General features: G+C 39.8%; 1 long non-coding RNA gene across 1 annotated transcript; it reads left to right on the forward strand.

Moving 5' to 3' along the window:
* Window positions 1-27,219, forward strand: LOC140514989 (uncharacterized). The gene is made up of 3 exons (XR_011970793.1): window positions 1-204; window positions 24,453-24,759; window positions 26,084-27,219. It is a non-coding gene; the product is annotated as an uncharacterized lncRNA (long non-coding RNA).
* The last annotated feature ends 616 nt before the right edge of the window (window positions 27,220-27,835 follow it).

The following is a 27,835-nucleotide window of genomic DNA, read 5'->3' on the forward strand; positions in this document are numbered from 1 at the left end:
TAACCAGAGGGAGGGAAAAAGTCACCTTTTCTTTAAAAGATGATTGATTTATTATTTCAGCCCTTCCCTTGATTATTAATTATGTTGTTTAATCTCCTTCTTTATCTGTAATCAGCTGAGTCAGAACAGCAAAACTTTCTTCTTACTAATAGCAGCTGGTCTTGGGAATTCTTAGGAACTCCTATTCTACAGACTCAACTTCAGGTAAGGTGCCAAAATAAAAGCAGGCCATCGTAGCAAAGGTCATAGAATTTAAAACTGGGATGATGTCATTATCCAGTCCAAATCCTTCACTTTACAGCTACCCAAAATGAAATATCAATTTTATAAGTAGAAGAAGGGGGAAGGAGATAAACTAGACAAGTATTAAAAGAAGCAAATTAAAAGAAGCAAAATGCCTAAAATGATCGAGATAATTGTGTCACCATCCTGGTCAGACCACACCTGGATTACTGAGTTCAGTTTTGAGGAGTAGATTTTAGAGAGTAGATAGCTAAATTGTAGAGTGTCTACAGCAGGGTGACCAGAATGGTGACAACTGTTAATGATAGTGCCAGTTGAGGATAGGTTGAAGGAGCTGGGCATGCTTGGCTTAGAGAAGGGAAGATTTAGAGGGGCAGAATAATGGTCCTTAAAGATCTAGACTAGAACAAGCTTATATGGAAGATCTGTCAGACTTATTCTACCTAGCACCAGAGGGTAGAACTATGAGTGATGAGGGAAAGTTGTAGAGAGGCAGAATTAGACTTGATGTCACTAGAAGTATTTAAGTACAAGTTTAGCAAGGATTTATCAGGGATATTATTAAAGGGATTTCTGGTCAGGTACTGGTTAGACAAGATTGGAGATTTTTAATCTGGGGTCCACAGACCTCTAGGGGTCTTTGGGTATATTTTAAGAGGTCCATGAACTTGGATGGGGAAAAAAAATTACAACTCCACTTTTACTAACCTTTGGCTTTCTTTGTAACCCTATGCATACTATTTTATTCCTTTTAAAATGTTATTCTGACAAGTCATTTCCCAACTGCTAAATGGTCAAAAGATATGAACAGGCAGTTTTCAGATGAAGAAATCAAATATGAAAAAAATGCTCTAAATCATAATTAATTAGAGAAATGCAAATTAAAACAACTCTGAGTTATCACTTCACACCTATCAGATTGGCTAATATGACCAAAAAAAAGAGAAAATTATAAATGTTAGAGAAGGTGTGGGGAAAATTGAGTTGTGATGCAGTTGCTGACTGAATTCTGAACTGATTCAAACGTTCTGGAAAGCAATTTGAAACTATGCCCAAAGGACTATAAAACTATGTATGTCCTTTGATCCAGTAGTACCACTACTAGGTTTGTATCCCAAAGAGATCAAAGAAAAGGGAAGGGGATCCAGTTTATGGCATTTCTTTTTGTGGTTGCAGGGAGTTGGAGGTTGAGGGGATGCCCATCAATTGGGGAGTGGCTGAGCAGGTTGTGCTGTGTGAATGTAATAAAATATGATTGTTCTGTGGGGAATGATGAGTAGACGCAGAGGGGTCTGGGAAGACTTGCATGAACTGATGCTGGGTGGGGTGAGCAGAGCCAGGAGAACATCATGCACAATGTTAGCAGTGGATTTGGTGGATCTGGCTCTTCTAAGACAATTCCAAAGCACTCAGGATGGAATATGCTGTCCACATCTGGAGGAAGAACTGTAAGATCTGAGTGTAGATCAAAGCATACTATTTTCTCTCTTTTTTTCTTCCTTATGGTTTTTCCCTTTTGTTCTGATTCTTCTTTCACAGAATGACTAGTGTAGAAATGTGTTTGATGTGATCATGCGTACATACCCTCCCTAAAAAAAGGGATATTAGTAGGTAACAGATTAACTGCATCACAATCTCAAATAGAGATTTTATTAACAAACAAAAAAAAAAAGGAAAGGAGTGAAGGAGGTGGTTTTTAATGCTGTATATGAGAAATGTCCTTAAGTATTTTCCTATAAACTGTTGGATACATTCTCTAATGGGGAATAAATATAATAAGGATGCTTTCTCCAATGTCATTGATTTTTGTGCTGTTTTAATGTCACCAGTGTTCATGTATTTATGCCTTTTCATTTAGACAGAAATTATACAGTTGATATTTCCATTTTTTTAAAAAAGTTATTGTGGGAAGAAGTCCATGGGCTTCATCAGATTGCCAAATGATAGTGATAGCTAACATTTTTACAGTACCTACTATGTGCTTGGCACTGTAGCAGGCATTTTACAATGATCTCATTTGATCCTCATCACAACCCTGGGACATAGGCGTTATTGTTATACCCACTTTAAAACATTCCCTTGATCTCTCTAATTTTCTTCAAGAGTCTCTTGTTTTTCTCATTCCCTTATTTTCTTCTATTTCTTTGCATTAATAATTTTTGAAAAACCTTCTTATCTCTCCTTGCTATTCTCTGGAATTCTGCATTCATTTAAGTGTATCATTCCCTTTCTCCTTTCCCTTTCATTTTCATTCTTTCCTCAGTTATTTGTAAAGTTTCCCCAGACACTCATCTTGCCTTCTTCTTCTTTTTCTTGGGAAGGTTTTCGTTGCTGCCTTTTGTACAGTACTGAAAACCTCTTTCCCTAGTTTTTCAGGCACTGTATGTACCAGATTGAATCCTTAAATCTATTTGTCACCTCCACTTCATATTCACAAGTGATGCTATTTAGATTATATCTCTGTGGTCTGATGGTTTTCCCTGCTTCCTTCAATTTAAATCTGAATTGTGCAATAAGAAGTTTGGGGTCTAAACAGCAGTCATTTCTAGGTTTTATTTTAATGAACTGCATAAAACTTCCTCCCCTTCGGCTGCAAAAAGTATACAACCAGTCAGATTTTTATATTAACCATCTGGAGATGTCCACATGTTGAGTCACTTTTTGGGTTGATGAAAGAGTGTTTGCTATGACCACCAAGTTATCTTGATAAAACTCTATTAGTCTCTGCCCTGTTTAATTTTGTGCTCCAAGGCCCAACTTGCCTGTTATTCCAATAATGTTTTCATTTCCTATTTTAGTATTCCAATCCCTTACGATGTATACGATGTCATTTTTGAGTGTTATTTCTAGAAGATGTATAGGTCTTCACTGAATTAAGCAACTTTGGCTTCTTGACCATCAATAGTTGGACCATAAACTTACATTACTTTGATGTTGAATGATTTATCTTGGATTCAGACAGATATCATCCTATAATTTTTTAAGATTATATTCCAGTACTATTTTTGTCACCATTTTATTGACTATGAGGGCTACTTCATTTCTTCTAAGGGATTCTTGCCCATAGTAGTATATGTAGTGATCACCTCAATTAAGTTCATTCCTGTTCATTTGAATTCACTAACACCTAGGATGTCAGTGTTTATTCTTTCCATCTCCTGTTGGGCCACATCCAGCTTATGTTGGCTCACAAATCTTACATTCCAGGTTCCTATGATCCTTACAGCTTCAGATTTTCCTTTCATCACCAGATGCATCTTGCAGCTGAGCTTCCTTTTGACTTTGGCCCAGATGCTTCTTTAGTTCTGGAGCTACTTTTAATTGTCCTCTGATCCTCACAGTACTGCATTGGACACCTTCTGACTTGAGGGACTCATCTTCCAGTGTTAATAATGTTAATACAGTCCATGAGGTTTTCTTGGCAAAGATACTGGAGAGATTTCCTATTTCCTTCTTCCTTCTTTTGTCAGAACTCTCCACTATGACCTATCTGTCTTGGGTAACCCTGCATGGTATTTATAGCTCATAGTTTTACTAAGCTATGCAACCCCCTCTAATTGTACTCCTAGACTGATATATATTAGGTAAATATAATTTTAGCCTAATACTGCTTTTGAAGATAGGACCATGACAGCTTGATCAGAGCTATTCTCCTACTTTCCACAAAGGCAGAAATTGAAATTTACCTTGAAGATGTTGAATGGGAGCATTCCAGATGGATTTACCCACAAATCCCTATTACATGACATCCTGGATCCCTGTGACTCAGTTCAACCAAACAAATGTCTTTTGACTAGGTGTGAATCAATTTAATTAGTATCTCCATGGAGTCTACCTTTCTTCAACTTTTCTACAAAAATAGTATAAGATAGTTTATAAATGAGTCGCTAAAATCTAAGTAAACCATATGCAGTCTTCATTTCATCTATAGCTTAGCAATTAGGTGAGTCAGGCATAACTTCTTGTTTAAGCCATGCTCGCCTCTTTGTAATCACTGCTTCCTTATCTACATGGTTAATATTTTTTTAAAGCTTTGCTTTAGATTTTCCCCAGGAATACGTCACTGACCTATTTATTATCAGAAGACTCCATTCTCTTTCCTTTAAAAAAAAAGTGGCCTTTTTGCCCTTCACCAGTCCTACAGCACCATTCCTGTTTTCTATAACCTTTCCAATATGGCTGACAAATACCTCAGCCATACTTCAGTTATTCTACCCCAGTTATTTTAGGACCTGAAGATGTAGTTCATCTGGCCCAGGGTACTTGAATTCATTAAGGAAAATGGATAAGAGTTGGAGGGGACCTCAATATATTGTGAATTCAACCCATACCCAAAAAGGCATTTCCACTGTAACATACCTGCCCAATGGTCATCTGAACTGAAGACCTCCCAATAAGATGAAAGTCATTACTTTCTGAGGCAGCCCATTCTACTTTTGATAGCTCTAATTGTTACAGTTTATCCTGTTTTCAAGTTTCACTTTGCCTTCTTATAACTTCCTCCCTTGTTCCTGGTTCTAGCCTCTGGGGCCAAAAAGAACAAAGCTAACCACTCTTCTCCATAACTACCCATCAAAGATTTGGATATTCTAGGGTAGGCCAAATATCCCCAATTTCTTCAACCAAGACTCATTTGGACAGCGTTGGAAGACTTGGGTTCAGCCTCAGATACTTACAAGCTGTGCGATCCTGAGCAAGTCATTGAACTTTGTTTGCCTCAGCTTCCTCATCTGTAAAATGAGCTGGAGAAGGAAATGGCAAACCACCCTAATATCTTTGCCAAGAAAACCCAAAATGGGGTCACAAGGAGTCAGATGCAACTGAAAAACAACTTTTTCAACAGACCCTAGACAAGTCATTTAATTTCTCTCAGGTTCAATTTCCTTATCTGTAAAATACAACCTAGCTGCCAGGATTGCTGTGAAGATCAAAGGAGGTAAAATATTGTGCAAACTTTAAAGCACTGTATAAAATGGCAGAAACGATGATGATGATGATGATGCTAAGCTCAAAGTCCTTTATCCATCTGTTACACTCCTTTGGATACTGTCTTTGTTGCCCAAAACTAAACATAATACTCCAAAGGTGGTCTGACTAGGGCAGAGTACAGAGGCATAGATTATTACCTCCTCATTTCTGGGAACGATGACTTTCTTCATTTTATGATCACTTAGCACTCTTACTACCACCCCACCCCACTGACCAGGACTGAACTTGCAGTCTGTCACAACCTTCTAATCTTCCTCAAGCTGTCTTACCATGCCTCCCCCTCCTCCAACTCATACTTGTAAAGCTACAATTTTTTCTTCCAAGTTGAGACTTAATACTTATTCCTATTGAGTTTCATCTTATTACATCAACTCAGTGTTTTAAGCAGCTAGCTAGGAGGAGCTAAGATGGCAGAGTAGAAAGAAGCACAGATGCTTAGCTCTTACACCACAGCCCATAAAATACCTGTAAAGAAGAACTCTCAACAAATTCTAGAGCAGCAGGAGCCACAGAACAATGGAGTGGAGGAGATTTCTGTTCCAGAGAGACCTGAAAAACCAACGGGAAAGGTCTGTTGCACACCAGACAAGAAGCAGAGCCCAGCCCTGCCTTGGCCACCAGCACTGAAGGGAGCAGATCCAAGCAGGCTTCAGGCTCCAGCAGTAGCGCAGGTCCCTCAACCCACAGGCACCAAAGGTCACTGAGAGGGTCTTTTCAGCTGGCCAAGAAGGGAGCAGGTTGTCCCCATAACTCCAGCCTCCTCAGGAGGCAACAGTAGAGGCAGCAGCAGATGGGACTCCCAAAGCAGGCAGTAGCCCACATCCATTGTTGAAGGTCTCCTCATAAACCCCCTGAGAGAACTGAGCCCCATGTGGCAGCCCTGCCCCCACCTGAGCAGCTGAACTTCATCTCACACTGAATAGCAGCCCTGCCCCCGCCTAAAACCCCTGAGGCTTTGGAACAGCTCATCTGAATCTCAGCCCCAGTGCTGGCTAGGTGGAACTGGAGGCGAGGTGGTTGCGGAGAGGAAACTCAGAAGTCAAGTAACTGGCTGGGAAAATGCCCAAAAAAGGGAAAAAAAAATAAGACCATAGCAGGTAACTTTCTTGGGGAACAGGTGTCTCCCCCCATCCTTTCAGATGAGAAAGAACAAGGCATACTGTCAGAGGAAGTCAAGGCCTCTGCCTCCAGGGTCTCCAAAGGGAACTTAAACTGGGCTCAGGCAATGGAAGACCTTAAAAAACAAGTTAGCAGCTTACTAAAAGAGAACCAAAAAAATACTGAAGAAAATAACAGCTTTAAAAAGAGGCTAAATCAATTGGAAAAAGAGGTCCAAAAAGCCAATGAAGAGAAGGAGGTTTTGAAAAGCAGAATTAGCCAAATGGAGGAGAAAGTTCAAAAGCTCACTGAACAAAATAATTCGTTGAAAGAGAGAATTGAGTTCAGGGAAATGAATGACTATGAGTTAAACCAAGAAGTTAGTAAACAAAACCAAAAATTTGAAAAAATAGAAGATAATGTGAAACAACTCATTGGAAAAACAACTGACCTGGAAAATAGATCCAGGAGAAATAATTTAAAAATTATTGGACTACCTGAAAGCCATGATCAAAAAAAAGAGCCTAGACATTATCTTCCATGAAATTATCAAGGAAAACTGCCCTGATGTTATAGAATCAGAGGGCAAAATGGATATTGAAAGAATTCATCAATCACCTCCTGAAAGAACCACAAACAGAGAAACTCCTAGGAATATTGTGGCCAAATTTCAGAGTTCCCAGATCAAGGAGAAAATACTGCAAGCAGCTAGAAAGAAACAATTTGAGTACTGTGGAAATACAATCAGGATAACACAAGATCTGGTAGCTTCAACATTAAGGGATCAAAGGGCTTAGAGTGGGATATTTCAAAAGTCAAAGGAACTGGGATTGAAACCAAAAATCACCTACCCAGCAAATCTGAATATAATACTTCAAGGGAAAAAATGATCATTCTGTGATATAGACTACTTTCAAGAATTCATGTTGAGGAAAAGACCAGATTTGTATTTAAAAATTTGACTTCCCAAGACAAGAATCAAGAGAAGCATGAAAAGGCAAATAGAAAAGAAAAATCATAAAAGACTCTCTAAAGCTGAAGTGTTTACATTACTACATGGAAAGAAAACATTTTTAACTCTTAAATCTTTTCTCAGTATTTGGGTAGATGGAGAGATTGTACATACACACACACATACACATAGATAGATAGAGAGTACAGGGTGTGTTGTATCAGAAGAGATGATATCCACACACACACACAACATAAAATAAAATAAAACAAAAATTAAGGGGTGAAGGAAGAAAATTCTGGGACGAGAAAGGGAATAATAGAATGGGGCAGGCTATAACTCATAAAAGAGATAAGAAATATCATATTCAATGGAGGAGATAAGGGAGAAGGGGAGGGGGGGGAAGTAAAGCTATTATCCCCACATGTGGCTGAAGGAGGGAATAATATGCTCTCTAAATTTGATATGAAAATTTATATACACCACAGGAAAGTAGGAGAGGAGGCAACAAGTGGAGCGAGGGGAATGTTAGAAGGGAGGGCAAATGGGAGAAGGGAGTCACTAGAAATAAACACTTTCAAGAAGGGACAAGGTCAATTGTAGGAAGGAAAATAAGGGGGTGATAGGGTAGGTCAGAGGGCAATATAATTAGTACTACACAACATGATTATTATGGAAGTCTTTTGCAAAACAACACATATTTAGTCTGTATTGAATTGCTTGCCTTCTCAGTAGGGCTGGGGAGGGAGGGGGGGAGGGAGAGAAGTTGGAATTCAAAGTATTAAAAACGAATGCTGAGAATTTTTATTGCATATAATAGGGAAATAAGAACTACAGGGATAGGGGTATGGAAATTTATCTTGCCCTGCAAGAAAAGAGAGAAGATGGGGATAGGAGAGGGGTGGGGTGTGATAGAAGGGAGGGTACATTGAGGGAAGGAGTAATCAGAATGCAAGGTATTAGGAAGCAGGGGGAGGGGAGTGATGCAGAGAAAAATTGGACATGTTACAAGGTGAGGTAAAAGCAATTAGCATTAAAACAAAAGACTGAACTAATTACTGAGAATAAATCAGTGACATACTAAATGTATGAAATTAGAAATACTAAAGTAGTTTGGGGAAAAGAATTTCAGTCTAAATTTCCTAGAGGAAGGTAACCTTGGGTAAAATTTGGCATTGATGGAAAAGTTAAGGTTTTAATGGTAAATTTGATTTTATGATTGCTATTTAGTCAGGAACTAGAACATGTATAGAAAGGCATGTAAGCCACTTAAGACTTGCCTCAAAAGATGTCCCTTAGCCAAAGTGAAACTATAATCATATTTGAAACCTGGTTATTGGAACTTGCCATTTTTAGATGGTATGGGAATATTAAGTGACTGTTCTGAGTCTAACTCCAGGTATGGGTAGCAAGAAAGGCGATCTGAGCCTCCAATCCATGATGCCAGTAAGCTGATGAGATGCTGGTATGAACTGCATAGGTGATCTCCAGGGAAGAGTGGGAGAGTGGTTGTTCAGCATGGGCTGAGGTGAGACTCTCCTGACTCAATTTCCCCACTGACACCTGGCAGACTTTAAGCCTGACTGAATGCAAGTGGATAGTCTAATCCTGCCTGGAATTGACATGAAGCTGGGGAGATATTGTATCCCTGCAATGTCCCTAATCTTGGTGGCAATTTCCTATAGTCAAAAGGTTTGTAAGATTAATACCAGATTTATTGAATCATAGATTATGGGTAGGGGAACATCTGAAGTTAAGTCTAAAATTAAGCTATTAGGCATAGGACTTTAGACCAACAACAATAAGTTAGGGTCCTTTAATTCTTAGTAATACTGTGGAGACAATTAGGTCAAGGGCTTGTGAAGTTAGCAACATAAATATTATTTGTGTCTCGGTTAATGTTTAAAAAAAAATATTCTTTTGTGGTCCATATTGTAAATGCTTTAAAAAGAAGTATCACCTGACCAAAAGTTTGAATTGTTTTAACTGTTCTAAATTGTGTTAAAAAAAAAAAAAAGCAGCTAGCTAGATGGTGACACACCTAGTTAGAAACACCTATGTGAAACACCTAGAGAGAAACACGAGCCTGCAGTCAGGAAGACCTGAGTTCAAATCTGACCTTAGTAACTTAGCAGTGTGACAATGGTCAAGTCACTTAATCTCTGCCTCAGTTGTGAAACAGGGACAATAACAGCACCTAATCTTCCAGGGTTACAAGGATCAAATGAGATATCCGTAAAGCACTTAGCACAGTGCCTTGAACATAGTAGGTGCTTAATAAATTATAATTTCCTTCCTTCCAGACAAGATTTCTTAGGATCTTGATTGTCATCCATCTAGAGCATTAGCTATTCTTGCTAGATCTCTGCAAATTTAATGAAAATTCTATCTGTGCCTTAAACCAAGTTGTTATTAAAGATGGTGAATAAGCACTAGGCCAAGCACAGGTTCCTGGACACCCAGTTGGTGACTTCCTGCCAAGCTGACATTGAACCATAGTTCTTTTCATTTTTTTATTAATTTATTTGTTTTCAGTTTTCAACAATCACTTCCATATGTTGTAAATTCTCTCCCTCTCCCTCCCTACTACCTTCCTCTCCAAGACAGCATGCAATCTTTTACAAGTTCTGCACATACATTCTTACTAAACACATTATCACATTAGTCATGTTACACAGAAGAATTAAAATGAATGGGAGAAATCATGAGAAAAACAAACAAAACAAAACATAACAAAAGAGAAAATAATCTGTTTCATTCAGCATTCCAATTCTATAGTTCTTTCTCTGGATGTGGATGGCATTTTGCATCGAGTCCTTTGGAAATGTTTTAGGACTTTGCATTGCTGTCTATCAGAAATAGTCCTCGACCCCTGTGGCTTTTACTGCGTATAATATTCTCCAGGATTGAACTGTAGTTCTGAAATCTATCTAATTGTATTATTATCTGGTCCACATCACTCTATCTTCTCCCAAAAGTGTAACATTAGGTACTTTATCAAATGCTTTCCTAAAATGCAGTTCCTATGATTTACCTATTTAGTAGATCTGTCCAAAAGGAAATAAGCTGATTCTGAGATGATCCATTTTTAATGGACTCATAGTGGCTCTTTGTAATGACTAATTCCCTAGTTAGATATTCACTAATCATTTCTATAATGGTTTGTTCTAGAATTTTTCTCAAGAATCGATCAAGTTCACTGGCATATAGTTTGTAGACTCAGTTCCCTTATTTTTATGTTTGTTTGTTTTGAGGTTTTGGTTTTGGTTTTTTCTTTTTTGGCAAGGCAATAAGGATTAAGTGACTTGCCCAGGATCATGCAACTAGTAAGTGTCAAGTGTTTGAGGCCAGATTTGAACTCAGGTTCTCCTGACTTCAGGGCCTGTGCTCTATCCACTGCATCACCTAACTGCCCCCGTTTCTTATTTTAAAAAAATTGGAGGGAAATAGTTAATGAAATAAATTAAAATATATTTTAAAATGGAAGGAAGAAAACAAGCATTTATTAAGTGCCTACTATGTGCCAGGTTAAGCATTTTATAAATATTATCACATTTGATCCTCAGAACTCTCTTAGAAGGCAGCTGCTATTATTATTTCTACTTTATAGTTCAGAAAATGGAGGCAGACAGAAGTTAAGTGACTTGCCCAGGGTGATACAGTAGTCTGAGACTTGATGTAAACTTAGATCTTACTGATTCCAAACCCAGCACTCCTTTACACTTCAACACTGACAAACTGGGAACCCTTCTGATCTTGTGGTACCTCTCCTGCTTTCCATGATCCAATGATTATTGCCAATGGCTTAGAAATCATACTCCCTCTTATTATAAGTTAGGAAAGGTCAGAAAGATTAAGTAGACTTGCTCAAAGTCACGCAGTAAGTCACGGAATGGTCTTGTGATGCCCAATCCATCTCTTTCCACTCTACTACACCACCCAGCTCTCTATGATACCTTTATTATATCATAAATAAAGCAAGTGGGAAAACGGTAGGTTATTTAGGGCATGGGCGGCTCCGCCACTGATTCCCTGAAACTTTCCTTCGAGACTTGGTGTTCCCAAAGGACCAGTTATGGAAGAGAAAGTAGACATCCTGGCATGTCTTCTATGCCCCACCTTCACGGACTTTGGATGGGAGGGGCTGCAGCTTTTGGGGACACACATTCTAAACCATGCTCTAATGGGACCTCGAATGACCAGGCAGTCAGAAGTAGAGGCGAAGCCTTGGAACAGAGGGCCAAATTCTGACGTCAGGAGGTACCTGGGGTAATCATCAAGTAGAGGATGAGCCAGGCTGGGCTGGAGAATGGAAATTTTGATTTTGAAAATCCAGGTGGAGAATAGACTAGCCAATCTTTGAAATACGACGAGGGGTTTGGTGCACCTGATTCCAACATCAGCCTGAACGTGTCCGAAGGAGTGAATTTCCTCCATATCCACCTCTAGAATTTATCCATGGAAACCCAGCACAAAGGAGGGTCTGCTCTCATAGCTTTCTGAGTCCTTTGAAAAGTCTTCCCTCAAATGCACCAAAGAGGGAAGAAAATACACATTTATTATGTGCCAAACACTGTACTAAGTGCTCTTCAAATATTATCTCATTTTATCCCTACAACAATTCTGGGAGGTAGGTGCTATTATCATTCCCTTTAAGCAGAAAAAGAAACCAAGGCAGACAGTAGAAGTTAAGTAACTTGCCCACTTAAGCATCTGAGACTGGATTTGAACTCCGGTTTAACCTGATTCCAATCCCAAGGCTCTAATCACTGTGCAACTTAAGGCTGTTCAGCAGGAAGTATGTTCGTCCTTTGTAGCCGAAGAAGACCATGCCATCAGAGAAATATGACATGACTTGCACGTGACTTTGTTTTGAGTGAGGGAGGGCTGTGCAGGTCACCAGCCTCACTTCTCCTCCAGAGCCATCTGAATCCGGTGATCAGATATTCATCAGGATGACTGGAGATGATCCGGGATGAGGCAGTTGGGGTTAAGTGACTTGCCCAAGGTCACACAGCTAGTGAGTGTCAAGTGTCTGAGGTGAGATTTGAACTCAGGTCCTCCTGACTCCTACACTGGTACTCTATCCACTGCACCACCTAGCTGCCCCTCAGCAGAAAGTAGAGAGAGAAGCAAGATAGGTTTGAAGGAATAATAAATATATTTATTATGTACTTTTGAAAAAGGAAGCTTAAAATGAAATTTCATGGTTTCATTTACAATGTTCTTTTTTTATCTGCTATATGTATAGAAATACTCTTTCTTTGGTTGAAGTTAAGGATTTTAAAAATTAAATTAAAATAAAAAAACTCCTCTCTAATGCCACCTTCCACTCTAAACATTTCTTAATACATAGAGGACAAGAATGTCAACCTTAGTTCAGGAGCAAGCGTACTAGTTTCATGACATTGGGTAAACCACAACCTCTCTGTGCCAATGTTTCATCATTCCGTTACCTGTCTCCACTCTGTGGTGGGGATTAGATGCAATGATAAATATAAATCACTTTATAAATGCTAGCTAGACATATACAATATGAAACTAAAGAAGAGGAAGGTGCAAATCAGGTAGAGGACCAAGGGGACCTTGTATTTAACCAGTCCACAACCCCAAATATACTACTTAAGTATTATTATTAATACTATTAGTAATAACAACACAAACAGTTCTTTATTACATTTTTTTAACTTTTAAAAATTCTCTGCCTCCATTCCATCTTCCCCATAAGAAAGCAAGAAATACAATACTCATTATACAAATGAAGTCCTGTGAAACAAGTTTCTGAGCACTAACCATTCCAAATCATCCCATCTCTACTCAAACCTCCCATGGGACCCCTTCCTCCTACCCTCTCAGTGAAGACCTTACCTCTTACTTCACTGAAAAAAATTGAGACCATTGGAGATCTCCGCTTTCTCCCCTTCTTACTCATTTCACATCATTCAAGACATTCTCTCCCACTACTATAGACAGTTCTCACTTTATGTAAATTCACATTATGCAAGTTTGACTTCACATAAAGAATTCTGAAAGAAATCCACATTCCAAAAAACATCTTATGTTAACTTTACTGTTCAGTACTGTACTCACTCCTTCCCTTCAGCTTAGTGCTCTCTGGCCTCACCCTCCCTCTATTCCACCAAAATAAAACCTAAAAATAATTCTCCAAGTGAAAGCAGAAGAACAGACACAGTGAGGGACCGTCATTGCAGCAGAGACTGGGGGTTTGTCTTGAGACCTCTGGCGCCCAGAGAGGAGACCTTTGCCTGGTTCTGTCACCTACCTCTATATCTAGCCCCACATGTCTATTTTCTGTCCCTCCAGTGGGGTACTCCATCTTTCCTGACCTTTAGGGCCCCCCTTCTGCCTCCCTCCCTTCCCTATCTGCGTGGAAATTCACAATATGTAAAACTCATAATTACGTAGTGGTATGCAGACCATCCACATAAAGCAAGAGCTGCCTCTATCTCCTCTTTCACTCTAGTCTCTGATAAAGACATGTCCCTTCTCCTGGTCAAGCTCAATTCTCTAGAAGCACCTTTGATCCCATCCCCTCCCAGCATTTGCAGGAACCTACTCTCATTACTAACCCAATAATCCACCTTATCTTCAATCTCTTATCTACTGATTTCTTCTCATCTGCCTAAAAACATACCTACTTCTCCCATGCCCTTAAATAACCCTCACTTGATCCTAGCTATTAATCTATATGTCTCCTCTTCATGACTAAGTTTTTTTCTTTCCTTTTATTTTTAACATTCATTTTTTAAAAGTATGAGTTCCAATTTCTCTCCTGCCTCTTGTCTACCCATTGAGAGGATAAGCAATATTATATCAATTACATATGTGGAGCCAAACAAATAATATTTCCATATTAGGCATATTGCAAAAAAATAACAAAATGAAAAAAGTATCCTTCAATTTGCCCACAAATTTCCTTAGTTCTCTCTGGATAGCATTTTTCATGGGTCTTTTGGAATTATCTTGGATTTTTGTATTAATCAGAATAGCTAAGTCTTTCACTACATCTTTACAATATTGCTGTTACTGTGTACAGTGCTCTCCTCATTCTGTTCATTTCACTTTATATGAGTTCATATAAGTCTTCTCAGATTTTTCCTGAAACCATCACACTCATCACTTCTTACAGCACAATAGTATTCCATCACAATCTTATACTACATGGCAAAAAAAAAAAAATGAAATGGAGGGGATGCCCATCCATTGGGGAATGGCTAAACAAGTTGTGGTATATAAATGTAATGGAATACTATTGTGCTATAAGAAATGATGAGCAGGCTGATTTCAAAAAAGACTTACATGAACTGATGCTGAGTGAAGAGAGCAGAACCAGAAGAACATTGTACACAGTAACAGCAACATTGTGCAAGTATCAACTATGACAGACTTAGCTCTTCTCAGCAACCAAAAAATCAAAGACAATGATCCAAGACTCATGATGAAAAATGTATCCACATCCATGGAAAGAATCATGGGGTCTGAATGCAGATTGAAGTATACTATTTTTTTTGTTGTTTTTTTTAAATGTGGAAATACGTTTAACATGATTGTATATGTATAACCTATATCAGATTGTTTGTTGTCTTAGGAAGGGAAGAAGACAGAAAAATTTGGAACTCAAAAATCTTATAAAAAAAATGAAAGCTGAAAACTATCTTCACATGTAATTGGAAAAAAAATTACAACTTGTTCAGTTATTTCCCAATTGACGAGCAGTTTCTAATTTTTTGCCACTATAAGAAGAGCTGCTATAAATATTTTTGTGCAAATAGGTCCTATCCCCTTTTCTTTGATTTCTTTTGAGATACAGATCTAGTAGTGGTATTTCTGGGCATTTGGGCATAGTTACAAATTGTTCTTGAGAATAGTTGCAGCGAGGAGGCGGAGCCAAGATGGCGGAGTAGAAAGACGCACATACACATAGCTCCGAACCCACAACCCACAGAACGGCTAGAGGGGAGTAACTCACCGCGAATTCTGCACCCAGAGGCCACGGAATATTGGAGCAAGGGAGATTTCTGTTCCGGAGAGACCTGCAAACTTCTTGTGGGGGATCCTTCGCGCTGTGGACTGGGTGCCAGGACTGGGAGCTGAGTGCAGCCCTGCAGCGGCTGCGACACCGTGAGGAAAAGATCCGAGCGGGCTACGGAGACAGGATCTCCAGCGGCGGCACAAGCCCCCCCACCCACAGGTGACGAGGGTCGGTGAGAGAGTCTCTTTGGCGGGTCGAGAGGGGAGTGGGGTGTCCCCATGGCTCGGGCCCCCCCGGGAGATAGAAGCTGAGAGGCGGCTGCAGACAGGGGCTCCCCAAGCGGGCGGGAGCCTGGATCCATTGTGGAAGGTCTGTGCATAAACCCCCCGAGGGAACGGTGCCTGAGAGGCGGCCCTGCCCTGACCTGATCATCTGAACTTAATTCTCACACTGAATAGCAGCCCTGCCCCCGCCAAAAGCCCTAAGGCGGGAAGCAGCATTTGAATCTCAGTCCCCAAATGCTGGCTGGGAGGATCAGGAGGTGAGGTGGGTGTGAGGAGAATATTCAGAGGTCAAGCCACTGGCTGGGGAGAATGCCCAGAAAAGGGAAAAGAAATAAAACTATTGAAGGGTACTTTCTCGGAGAAAAGACACCTCCTCCCTTCCTTTCTGATGAGGAAGAACAATGCTTACCATCAGCAAAGACACAGAAATCAAGGATTCTGTGCCCCAGCCCACCCAATGGGCTCAGGCCATGGAAGAGCTCAAAAAGAATTTTGAAAATCAAGTTAGAGAGGTGGAGGAAAAACTGGGAAGAGAAATGAGAGGGATGAAAGAGAAGCATGAAAAGCAGATCAGCTCCCTGCTAAAGGAGAACCAAAAAAATGTTGAAGAAATTAACACCTTGAAAACTAGCCTAACTCAATTGGCAAAAGAGGTTCAAAAAGCCAATGAGGAGAAGAATGCTTTCAAAAGCAGAATTAGCCAAATGGAAAAGGAGATTCAAAAGCTCATTGAAGAAAATAGATCTTTCAAAACTGGAATGGTACAGATGGACACTAAGGACTTTATGAGAAAGACAGATATCACAGAACATAGCGAGAAGATTCGAAAAATGGAAGATAATGTGAAATATCTTATTGGAAAAACAACTGACCTGGAAAATAGAATCAGGAGAGACAATGTAAAAATTCTGGGACTACCTGAAAACCATGATCAAAAGAAGAGCCTAGACATCATCTTCCATGAAATTATCAAGGAAAACTGCCCTGAGATTCTAGAACCAGAGGGCAAAATAAATATTCAAGGAATCCGCAGAACACCACATGAAAGAGATCCAAAAAGAGAATAGTTGCAGCAATTCACAACTCCACCAACAATGCATGAATGTCCCAATTTTTTCACCTCCCCTCCACCATTTATCATTTTCTTTTTCTGTCATATTAGCCAATCTGGTAGGTTTGAGACAATACTTCAGAGTTGTTTTAATTTGCACTTCTCTAATGAATAGTGGTTTAGAGCATTTTTTTTAGCACTTTACTTGCATTTATTATATATTATATATTATCTCAAATGACATAATATATAAAGCTTTTGCAAATTTTAAATATATATGTGTATTTTATTTATTTTTCAGTTCTCAACATTCACTTCCACATGAATTTGAATTCAAAATTTTCTCCCCATCTCTCCCACCCCTCCATCCCAGGACAGCATGCACACCATCCACTCCTTCCTCCAGTCTGTTCACCCTTCTATTACCCCCCTCTTCTTCCATTCCCCTCCCCTCTATTTTCCTGTAGGGCAAAACAGATTTCTATACACCATTGTCTCTATATCTTATTTCCCAATTGCATGCTAAAACGATTTTTAACATTCACTATTAAAGCTTTGAGTTCTGTATTCTCTCCCTTCTTCCCTCCCCACCTACTCTCATTAAGAAAGGAAGCAATTCAATGAAGGTCTTACATGTGCAGCCATGCAAAACATTTCCATAATAGTTATGTTGTGAAAGATTAAACATATTTCCCTCTGTCCTATCCTGCCCTCCATTTATTCCATTCTCTCCCTTGACCTGTCCTCCCACAATAGTGTTTGCTTCTGATTATCTCTTTCCCCAATTTGCTGTCCCTTCTATTATCTTCTCTCTCATATCCCTTTCCCCTCTTCCTTCCTGCAGGGTAAAATAGATTTACATATTCAATTGAGTTATGTGTTATTCCCTCCTTAACCCAAATCTGATGAAAAGAAGGCTCACTTATTTCCTTTCATCTTCCCCCTCTTCCCCTCCATTGTAAAAGCTCTTTCTTGCATCTTTTATGTGAGATGATTTGCTACATTCTACCTCTCCCTTTCTCTTACTCCTAGTACATTTCGTTCAACAGTAAATTTAACTTTTTTAAGGTATTCTCCCTTCATATTCAGCTCACCCTGTGCCCTCTGTCTATGTGTGTGTATGTGTGTGTGTATATATGTAAATGTACATATACATACCTACACATACGTAATATACACATACATACCCATACACATACATATATATTATATACACACACACGTATATATATATTCCTTCTAACTACCCTAATACTGAAAAAGGTCTCATGAGTTACAAATATCATCTTTCCATGTAGGAATGTAAACAGTTTTAATGAGTTCCTTAAGGCCTCTCTTTCCTGTTTGCCTTTTCATGTTTCTCTTGATTTTTGTACTTGAATGTCAAATTTTCTATTCAGCTCAGATCTTTTCAGCATTTCTTCCAATGCTTGGAAGTCCTCTATTTCATTGAAATTCCATTTTTTCCCTGAAGTATTATACTCAGTTTTTCTGGGTAGGTGATTCTTGGTTTTAATCCTACCTCCTTTGACCTCTAGAATATCATATTCCAACCCCTTCAATCGCTTAGTGTAGAAGCTGCTAAATCCTGTGTTATCCTGATTGTATTTCCACAATACTTGAATTGTTTCTTTTTAGCTGCTTGTAATATTTTCTCCTTGACCTGGTAAGTCTGGAATTTGGCTACAATATTCCTAGGAGTTTTCCTTTTGGGTTCTCTTTCAGGAGGTGATTGGTGAATTCTTTCCATTTCAATTTTCTCCTCTGGTTCTAGAATACCAGAGCAGTTTTCTTTGATAATTTCTCAGAAGATGATATCTAGGCTCTCTTTTTGATCATGATTTTCAGATAAACCAATAATTTTTAAATTATCTCTCCTGGATCTATTTTCCAGGTCAGTTCTTTTTCCAATGAAGTATTTCACATTGTCTTCTTCTATGTTTTCATTCTTTTGGTTTTGTTTTATAATTTCTTGATTTCTCATAAAGTTGTTAGCTTCCATCTGCTCCATTCTAATTTTTAAAGAACTATTTTCTTCAGTGAGCTTTTGGACCTCCTTTTCCATTTGACCAATTCTGCTTCTTAAGGCATTCTTCTCTTCATTGGCTTTTTGGACTTCTTTTGCCATTTGGGTTAGTTTATTTTTAAAGGTGTTATTTTCGTAAGAATTTTTTTGGGTCTCCTTTAGCAAGTTGTTGACTCATTTTTCATTATTTTCTTGTACTGCTCTCATTTCTCTTCCCAATTTTTCCCCACCTCTCTTACAAAACCCTTTTTGAACTCTTCCATGGCCTGAGACCATTCCTTATTTTTTTGGGAGGCTTTGGAAATAGGAGCCTTGACCTTGCTGTCTTCCTCTGATTATATGCTTTGGTCTTCCTCGTCCAAAAGGATGGAAGAAAACACCTTTTCACCAAGAAAGTAACCTTCTATAGTATTATTTTTCCCCCTTTGGGGGCATTTTCCCAGTCAATTACTTGACTTTTGAGTCTTTTGTCAAGTGGAGGGTATATTACCCGAGGCTTCAGAAGTTTTATGCAGCTGTTCTCTGAGATATCTCTAGGGACCTATAAGTTTTTGGTTCCTCCAAAGTACCATAGTCAAGGGAAAGGTGTTCACTCCTCTCCTGGTCTGTGCTCTAGTTTATGAGCACCCACAAGTACTCTTTTCTGCCCTGGAACTGCAAGTAGGATTCTCTCTCTACAGCCACCACCAGATCTACCAAGCCAGTGCTCTTGCTCACCCCAGGACTGCCACTTAGGACTGAGACCCAGATCAGCCACTTGATTCCCCCAGGGTCTATAGACTGAGAACTCCAGAAGTGGATGCTGCTGCTGCTGCAGTGACTGCTGCTACCCTGGGGCCTGGACTAGGGCCCGACAAATCTCCCCTTTCACATAGGTGAAAGAGCTTTCTGACTGACCTTTGAAGCTGTCTTTGGCGTTTGTGGGTTGAGAAATCTGGAAACTGCAGCAGCTACCTGGGGATTCAGAACCCTGAACCCTGCTCCAGTCCTGTCTGTGCTGCATGGCCCCCACAGGGTTGTGCTTCACTCTGAGCCCAGTGTGATAGACCTTTCCTGTCAGCATTCCAGGCTGTCTTGGGCTGGAAATCTGTTTCACTCTGTCATTTCGTGGTTTCTGCTGCTCTAGAATTTACTTAGATTCATTTTTTACCACAGTATTTTATGGGCTTTGGGGGAAGAGTTACAGCAGGTCCATGCTTCTACTCTGCCATCTTGTCTCTGCCCCTTGGAACATTTTTTCATATGACTATTGATTGCTTTGATTTCTTCTTCTGAAAACTGCCTGTTATATCCTTTGGTCATTTATCAACTAAAGAATTACTTTTTTTCTTTTCCAAATTTATTAATTAATTTACTTTCAGTTTTCAATATTCACTTCCATAACTTTTACATTTTCTCCCCTTCCCTTCCCCCTCACTCCCCAAGATAGCATGCAATCTTAGATGGACTCTACACATATATTCCCATCAAACACATTTTCATATTAGTCATGTTGCATAGAAGAATTATAGCAACTAGGAGAAACTATGGGAAAAACAAAACATAACAAAGGAGAAAATAGTCTGTTTCATTCTGCATTTTGACTCCATAGTGATGAATGACTTTTTAAAAAATAAATTTGGCTCAATTCCTTATATATTTGAGAAATGAGACCTTTATCAGAGAGTAAAAAAGGTTTTTTCCAGTTTCCTGCTTTCCTTCTAATTTTGGCTGCATTAGTTTTGTTTATGCAAAAGCTTTTTAATTTCATGAAATAAAAATTATTCATTTTATTGCCTATGATCCTCTCTGTCTTTTGTTTGGTCACAAACTCCTCCCTCATCTATAGATTTGACAGGTAAATTTTTTCACACTCCCCTAATTTACTTAATATCACTTTTTATGTCCAAATCATTTGCCTATTTTGAGTTTATTTTGGTATACAGTGTGAGATTCTGATCTATGACTGGTTTTTGCAAAACCACTTTCTAAGCCTAGTAATTTTGATCAGATGTTGAATTCTTATCCCAGAAGCTTAGATCTTTGGGTTTATCAAGCACTAGATTACTATGGTCATTTACTACTGTGTATTGTGTGCCTACTCTATTCCACTGACCCATGGCTTTACTTCCTGGCCAACACCAGGTTGTTTTGATGTTGTTTTGATTTGGCACTTTGTAATAGTGTGAAATCTGGTGCTGCCACGCCACCTTCCTCCACATTTTTTCTCACTGAGTCCATTGATATTCTTCAACGTTTGTTCTTCCAGATGAATTTTGTCATGACTAAATTTGAGAAAATCATCTATTCTGCCTCCACTTCCTCTCTTCATACTCTTTCTAAAGTCTATTTTATATGGCTTCCAAATCTCATCATTCAACTGAAATGACCCTCTCCAAAGGTACCAATGATTCCTCTTTTCTCATTTTTTATCTCTGTAGCATTTGACCATGTTAACTACCCTCTCTTCTTGAATACGCTCTCCTCTCTAGATACTGCTCTCCTGGTTCCCTTCCTACCTATCTGACCCCTCCTTCTCTGTCACTCCCATTAAAAGTGGGTTTACCCCAGGGCTCTTTTGCTGGCCCTCCTCTATTATACCAACTGTTATTAAGCTGGGGTCCTTGAACTTGTTGTAAAAAATATTTTGGCAATTTTATCTCAATATGATTTCCTTTTTATTTCTATTCATCTTATTTTACACATTTAGAAACTTAGGTCAAGATTTTTGCCTCTCTTGTTTTCTTAGGACTTAACAGTGCGTGACACAGTAAGCACTTAATAAATTCTAATCTACTAATTAGTAGTAATAGCAGCCAGATGCAATACAGTGCTTTAACCCTTTCCATAGTAAACTTGTAAGACAAAATGTGTAAATATTGCATCTGTTTATAGAAGATGAAACTGAACACTCAGAGAGACTGACTTGTTAATAATAACAATAACTAACATTTGTATAGAATTATAAAGTTTGCAAAGTGCTTTCCATAAATGATCTCATTTGATTTTTCACAACAACCCTGTGAGGTAAGTGCTGTTATAATTTCCATTTTACAGACAAGAAAACTGAGACTTGTGGATACATCTAGTAAGTTTCTTTTCTTTATTTTTAAATCTTTTTTCATTAATAGTATTTTATTTTTTCCAATTACATGTAAAGGTAGTTTTCAACATTCATTTTTGTAAAATTTTGAGTTTCAAATTTTTCTCCATCCCTTCTCCCCTCCCCAAGAGAGCAATCAATTCAGCAATACCACTACTAAAGATCTAATAACCTGAGATGTACAATCAGGTTAAACATATTTCCACATTAGTAATATCGTGAAAGAAGAATCAGGACAAAAGGGAAAAACCAAGAGAAATTTAAAAAAAACAAAAAAGAGAAAATAGTATGCTTCAATCTGCATTCAGACTCCATAGTACTTTCTCTGGATGTGGATAGCATTTTTCATCCAGTGTTTTGGAACTGTCTTAGATCACTGTATTCCTGATTAGAGCTAAGTCTGTCAAAGTTGGTCATCAATGTTGCTGTCACTGTGTACAATGTTCTTCTGGTTCTGCTCACTTCACTCAGCATTAGTTCATATAAGTCTCCAGGTTTTCCTGAAATCAGCCTGCTCATCATTTCTTACAGCACAGTAGTATTCCATTACACTCATATACCACAACTTGTTCAGCCATTCCCAAGTTGATGAGCATCCCTTCAATTTCTGATTCTTGGCCACCCCAAAAAGAGCTGCTATAAATATTTTTGTACATGTGGGTCCTTTTCCCTTTTTTATGATCTCTTTGGGATACAGACCTCATCTGGTAAGGTTCAGAGGCAAGATTTGAACCTGGCTTTTCCTGATTTCAAATCCAGTACTCTATACATTACATCAGGCTATGTCTCAAACTCTAAAACCCATCAATGCCCTCCTCCTTACAACTATGGACTCCCCAGGTGGTCAAGACCGAGAAAGAGGAGATACCAAAAAAGTCTCAGCTGAGCCAAAGAAAGAGTAAAACCCTAGGGGAAGGAGGAAAAACTGCACTCAATCAGGAAGCTGGTGAGGAACCAAAGCCTTGGGCCTTCTCTGTTGATAAGACTCTTGTTAGTCGTTGGTTCTCAAAGAGGGCCAGTGGTGTCAAGAGGATGCTGTCTTTGCTTGCAAGTGAATTGGATTTCAGTGAGGCAAGGCTGTGCAGTCATCAGCTTCACTCTCTCCCCGCCAGTCATCGGAGTCCAGTGGCAAGACATAGGTCAGGACGACTGACGATGGCCCCCCAAAGGATACACTAACGATTAGAAGATTCTATTGTGTCTCTAACCCACAGTTGATGCCTTCCCTCTCTTTGCCCTCCCATGGAAGCCCCCTCAAATCTCACATAACATTTTGTCTCTAATGTATTTATCACATACATTGTATATACATTATTTCTAGTAGACTATAAGCTCTAAGAGAGGTAACTTTGTAAATCTAAGACTATTCTACAAATAAGTTATCATTATTTCCCTCCCCTCAGTACCTAGAAATGTTCTGTATGCAGAATTTAATAATCATTTACTGAGTATGTATGAATAGGGCAGGAGCTCCCTGTGCCATTTCCCCACCCCCCAACACTCTTCTGTGGGCCAAGCTGACTTAACTTTGCTTTGTTTCCTCAGCCCCCGTTTCTCCCTCTCTTCTTCCCTCCCCTTGTTTGAGATTGCTTCCCCATGCCAAAGTCCTGGAGGTCCCTCCACCCTAGTCCATTCTGCTCTCCTTGTTAAATCTGGTTTCAGCTGATCCCACTGGGTGGGGTGTTGAATGTTGACTGAGAACCAGGAAGGCACTGGCACCAGGGCAGAACACAGAGGCTAGGACTGGTCCAGCCCTGGGAGTTTAATTCCTCTATCAGGGACTATGAAGATGGAATGGAAAACAGTTGAGTGGCCTCATTCCACAGGATAGGTGGGAGGACCTGATTAACTTTAATCTTTATCAATCAAAATTTATTAACTGTTCTGAGAGTGGAAGGGGAAAATATCCTGGTTTCTTGCTTCCCTTCCTGCAGAAAATTTTACATCTAGGACTAGAGAACTCAGAGCAATATGACATTAATTCCATTCTGGCCAGAGTGAAACCTCAGAGGAAATAGAACGTCTCAGGAAAGGGGCCCATTGATGTTGAGACAGACCAGTCACTGTGCAAAAGCTCAAGAAGATCTTTTTGTCCCACCCCCTCACCTACTACCTGCTGGAGAAACTGCAAAATGCTATGGAACGCTAGTTGGAGGGGGAATTTGGATGGGGAAAGGAAGAACCCCCAAGAATAATCTTTAGGGTCTTTCAACTTGCTTTTTCCCTGGAACATTCCCTTCACATTCTCTCTCCACCTAGCAAAACAAGTTCCCAGAAATGTTAGTGTCAGATCATTTACTCTGTAGTCTGAAGTGAAGCCCAAGTGGTACCTCCCCCCTTTAAATGCATCTGCATTTAAAGTCCCTAATTGTGTAAAGACTTTTGTGAATTGTTAAGGGAACTTCTGGCAGCACCAAGGAGGTGGAGAGGGGACCTCTGGAAACTCTTGAAATTGTAGGCAGATAGCTGCTTATTGACAGGGACAGACCTGGAGTAGGCAGCCACAAGGTAGCCTCAAATGAATCCACAAGCAGGGGGTGGGCACAGTGATCCCATGGGGGAATCAGAGAACATGATAGAATGAATACTAACTCTGAAGTCAGAGGACCTAGGTTTAAATCCCTATGTGAGCTTGAGTCAGCTAACTGAACCCTGGTTTCTTCATCTGCAAAATGAGGTGGCACCTCAGGTTTCCTCTGGCTCTAACTATGGTCCTATGATTTCTGACCATCAGAAACAACCCAACTCTGAGCAAACAAGCTGTAAGGACACAAATTCTACTTTCCCGAACTATGATGCGCTGAAATTAGCCTAGGCAGCAAGGACAAAACAGGTTTTGGCTCTATCTCAACGCAGAGAATTTCAAGGACGTTGAGAAGGTGTAAGAAGAACTGGAGCCAGAGAATCCATCTTGCTTATTCCCATGGATGATGAGCGCACTCCAAAATGGAGCAGAAAACATATCATTTTCAAAAACAAAAATCTGTGACAGTGGTGAGATCATTGGACCTGGAGCGGAATCCTGGCCCTGTGACATACAGGTAACTAGCTTTCTGGACCATGAGTGAGTTAATGAATGTCTCTGAGTCTGTTTTCCTAGTCTAGAAAGTGGGGAATAATACTTACATTATCCACTTCCTCACTGAGTGACGTGCAAAGGATTGTGAACTTTAAAGCTATTTTAATTTGAGTAACTTCTATCATGAGCCTCCACTAGGAATCTTTCCTTTCCTTTTGGAGTCAGTCAAACATATGATCTCCCCAATCTGACCCATCCTCCACACATTTGCCCAATTGATTTCTTCTCCACTCCCCTGGTGAATAAACTCCAGTGGCTCCCTATTACCTCCAGGATCAAACAAACTCCCATGGCTTTCAAAACTCTTTGTGATATGGCCCCAACTCATCTTTCCAGTCTTATTACACATAACTATCCCTACAAGAACTATGGTGCGGCCAAACTGGCCTTTCTACTGTTACTCATACGTAACGCTCCAACTATGTTCCTTTATGTGGCTGTTGGCCATACCTCAAAAACCCACCCTCCTCACTTTGGCTTGAGAATCCCTAGATTCCTTCAACTATCAGTTGCACTTGTCTTCTCAATGGAGGAAAGGGAGGAGGGGGGGAGGAAGAGAATTTAAAGTTTTAAAAATGAAATGTTAAAAATTGATATGTAACTAGGGAAAAATAAAATCCTAAATAAAACCTAAAAAAAATCAGTTGCATTGCCATATTCTACATAAAGGCTTCCTTGACACTCCAGGGGCTGTGCTCCCCATTATCTTGTATCTATTTTGTATGTACTTGTATTTGTATTATTTTTCTCCCCCATGAAAGATTCTTAAGGGCAGGGACACTTTCACATTTCTCTTTGTACATCTAGCATCTAGCATAGTTGGCACATATTTCTTAACTGATGTGATATGAGGAACTCTGTGTGAGGAGACTTCCTCCATCTGCTCAGCAATGCAGTCTCATGGACTGCCCCTATGCCTAGCGAACTGAGAGGTCAGGTGTTTTGCTCTGAGTAACATCAGGATTTGAAGTCAGGTTTTCCTGGCTCCATGGCAGCCTCACTGTCCTCTCTACACTAGCGGTAATAAATTAAATTAGAAACTGGGGGCTACTGATCAATCCCTAAATATACCTGTGGGGGCATACTGACTGCATTTAAAATTCGAGTATTATCTAGGTTTGATGGTAATCTATTTTGTTAAACATTTCCCAATGACATTTTAATCAGATTCCTGCCACACTGGGGAGTGCTGTGGGCTGCATGCTTCGTAAATGACGCCCCAGCTCAACACTACAAAGGCAGAGTGAGTGTGCTTTGACTTAAGTCTCAGTTCTTCTGTCTCTCAGGACAAGAGAGTCATCCCAGAAGCCAGTAAAATCCTCATTCGGAGACTCCTCCAGGACGAAAAGGCCAGAGGTGACAGGGAGCCACAAGAAAGGCTGGATGTGGCAGCCATAAGAGACAATGACAACAGGAATCTGCTAGAAAACAGTCCTGTGGCCTGTGCCCAATAAAATGGCAGCTCCCTAAGGGCAGGAATTGTTTGGGTTTTTATTTGCTTAACTTTTTCTCCCCAATATCTAAAACAGTGCCTGGCAAATAATAAAAGCATTAATCGCTATTTAATGGAATCAAAGTACACAGAGGCATTATAAACAGAATTTATTACCCTCATTCTAAAGTCATCCCAGAATACTGGATTACAGACTCCTGCCCCCACAACTTCACAGAAAATCTATTAAAACTTGTCCAGAGCTCCATATATAAGCTAGACACTACAGACCCTAGTTTAGCCCAACCACACCAGGGAAGTCTCTAGGGAACAGAGTCCAGTCTTGAGGTGCCGAAGAACCTTGGCTTAGGGAAAAGGGAGAATGACACCTCAAGGTCCCCCCAACTCTCCACCTAATGCCCCCAGGAGCTCAGTCAAGCAGCTGGAAGCCATGCTCACTCACTCCTTCTCTATCTCTTGGTCTCAGCTTGAGCTGAAGTCCGGGCAGAACTTTAGCAGCAGACATGCATAGGAGGAGGAGGAGGAGGAGGAGGAAGGCCAAAGGAGTAAGGGGATAGTGGACAATGAAAGACAATGAAACTATCTCTTAAGTGTGACATTTCTGCCTTACTGCTTAGAGAAAGACAGATTCACATCTGCTAAAACTGGAGAGAAACTGCAGAATTACATGCAATTGGCTTTTATCACTGCAATGCTGAAGAGAGCTGTCTGGGTGGTTTATAATGAAACGCAAAGGAAGATTCAAATCCACCTGGCTAGGGGATACAAAGGCAATGACTAAAATCCTCCTGGCCAGACCGAAAACTTCTTTAAAATGTCTTCTTTTTTGAGTTTTTTTCTATTAAATATCTTTCAATATGTTCACAGATACCTTGTCTTGGGGACAACTGCCTCTAAATTTCCCCAAATGTAACCTAAGCTGAGGCAATTTGTGGGTTCCTCAATTTGAGAATTAAATAGAGCAATATCCTTGGGAGTGATGGATGAACCACTGGCTGGGGTACGGGAAGCAGCTTTATTTTAGAAGGGCCTATGTGGCTCTCTGGAAATGAAAGAATCTGGGAGGTAAAGCTTTATCCTTGGGCCGCCCAGCTCAGCTCCTCTTTCCAGACTTCTCCCTAGCAACTAAGGGTTTGATGGGTCTTAGCAATTAAAGCCATGACTAAAGGACTATTTCACATCTACATTCAAGGGAAGAAAACCTGATCTGGATGCAGATCATGATTTTCACTTTTAAAAAGCTACCACAAACTCTAAGGAGGACTGAGCTACCTTTCCTATTTTCCTTTCCTCTTTAAATTGAAAAAGTGTCAAACACCCATTCACTGATAACACTGCTTTGGCCAAAAATGCACTAGACCAGAGATGATACACTGAAGGATCACTGCCTTAGCCTTTCCTTCTCCCATCCTCCTCATTCCTCTTAGTGAAATGGGACAAGCGTCACTTGTCTTAATGTTCCAGATTCCCAGCCTTGCCCAACTAAAACACATCAGAAAGAAGGGGAGCTTCCTGGACCTGAGAATCAAACTCTGCACAGTGTAAACGGAGCCACTGCTACAACTTCCCCCAAATTCTCCCTGTT

This window comes from Notamacropus eugenii, chromosome 7, assembly GCF_028372415.1.
Source record: "Notamacropus eugenii isolate mMacEug1 chromosome 7, mMacEug1.pri_v2, whole genome shotgun sequence".
Taxonomy (NCBI): Eukaryota; Metazoa; Chordata; class Mammalia; order Diprotodontia; family Macropodidae; genus Notamacropus; species Notamacropus eugenii.